The sequence below is a fragment of the Arachis ipaensis genome, chromosome B03 (assembly GCF_000816755.2).
Source record: "Arachis ipaensis cultivar K30076 chromosome B03, Araip1.1, whole genome shotgun sequence".
Classification (NCBI taxonomy): domain Eukaryota; kingdom Viridiplantae; phylum Streptophyta; class Magnoliopsida; order Fabales; family Fabaceae; genus Arachis; species Arachis ipaensis.
The window spans coordinates 14,033,034-14,034,708 of NC_029787.2; the positions used below are offsets into that span (position 1 = coordinate 14,033,034).

Genomic DNA, 1,675 nt, shown 5'->3' on the forward strand with positions numbered 1-1,675 from the left:
TGTGGCCTATAACATATAAGAACCATGGAAGTGAAAAATGTTGTAAAAGAAGAACAAGAATTGATATCCAATATGGTTTGTCGTTATAAAGTGTAGATGGAGAAAAAAGCAAGACCATGATGATATGATTATGCGTGTGAAAATGTTCACATAGTCAACACACATGTGATAATGGACATGCACACACACAATACTAACTAAGTATGTTACTAGATCAACATATATATACATACAATATAGTGCGTGTCACTCATTGTGATTCCCACTGATTTATGTGACCCATGCTTCTAAAGAATAAAGTTCATGAACCTTCTTATTATGTGTCACAGTATGTTTAGCCAAATAAGACACAACATCCGAGATCATCAACCATTCAAAATATGAACATGGAAATCAAATCTGCCCTTTTGTTTTTTTCATTAATTTTGATCACTTTTAAGTAATTGCTTGTTTTTAACATCTCCAAATTAATCTACAGAAAAGTTTCAATACCTCCATCTTATAGAACAAACTGCACATAATAATGACTTTAAGATATTATTAATTAATCAGTATTTTAAGAGAGTACTAATTAAGAAGCTAAGGTTACTAAAATTAAATATTTGAAATAAAATAAAGAATCAAAATATCAAAAGATATGCTACTTTCTGTCATTGAAAATGTTAATAATTACTTTAAGAACATTGGTTATTAACAAAATTCATAAATAAGCATACTCTATTTAATTAGTGCCACAATACATGTCATACATATATTAGAGACTCTGTATATTTAATTTATAACTCAAGATATCATGAATATGTAAAAAAGAAAAACTAAAAAAGGTAATGAAATGAGAGAAAGTGTATGAGAGCTCACAGAAACAAGTCTTAGGTTGCGTGGCAGAAATCGATAATCTTGCTCCGGAAATGGTGAGTAGTGCTTGAGTTTGAGTTTGAGTTTGAGTTTGAGAATGAGATCAAAAGATAGTAGCTAAAGACAAGTCCCTCGGGAATGGAAAGCGTTTCAGATCCCGAGGAGAAAGAAAAAGGATGAACAGAACAAGCACAAGAAGTGAAGAAGGCACAGAAAGCAAGGTGTGATGAGGAATAAAATAGAAACCCTAATGAATAATAATGAGTGGATGCAGTTTGGTTGTGTTTGTTATGTGGCAAAGAATAACAATATGTGTAGTGTTATGTCACTGAATTGGTGCAAAAGTTTTGAAGAAAAGGAATTGAAGGAACTAACGCGGAGATTAAAGATGGCAGATAGAGCCAAATGGTTGGATCTCTCAGCTGCCACCTCTACCACCATCACCTAACCATAAACCAACAGAGGACAATGCCAGATTTTGCTCTCCCTCTCTCTCACTCAATAAGCTAAGAGTCTCTTTCTAAATCCATATCTGTCTTGTGTAGAAGCTTAAGAGAGAGAGAGAGAGAGAGAGGAAGTTAAAGGGTTGAATGTGAGAGGAACTAACTAAGAGGACAGACACATGAAGAATCTTAAAGGGATTTCAGGAGTTACTAAAATTAACAATTTTTTTTTTGAAACATATTATTTATACATGAAAATGAGCTACTTATTATTTTTTTTATTATTTTTTTTTTACGAAAGATAGGAGACTCGAACCCGCAACCTCTTAATTGAGTATGGAGAAATTATGTCATTTGGACTATAATTCATTGGCAAT

At 32.5% G+C, this 1,675-nt stretch overlaps 1 protein-coding gene across 2 annotated transcripts in view; it reads right to left on the reverse strand.

The window, feature by feature from the left end:
• The window catches only part of LOC107629728 (NAC domain-containing protein 7), a 4,638-nt gene extending 3,153 nt beyond the window's left edge, over window positions 1–1,485 (reverse strand). Inside the window, exon 1 of one of the 2 annotated variants that reach the window (XM_021118246.1) lies at window positions 884–1,485. The gene's annotated coding sequence lies outside the window, so the exon portion shown is untranslated. Of the gene's footprint in view, window positions 1–858 lie in introns of both variants that reach the window. The other variant, XM_016332603.2, reaches the window with a different exon arrangement.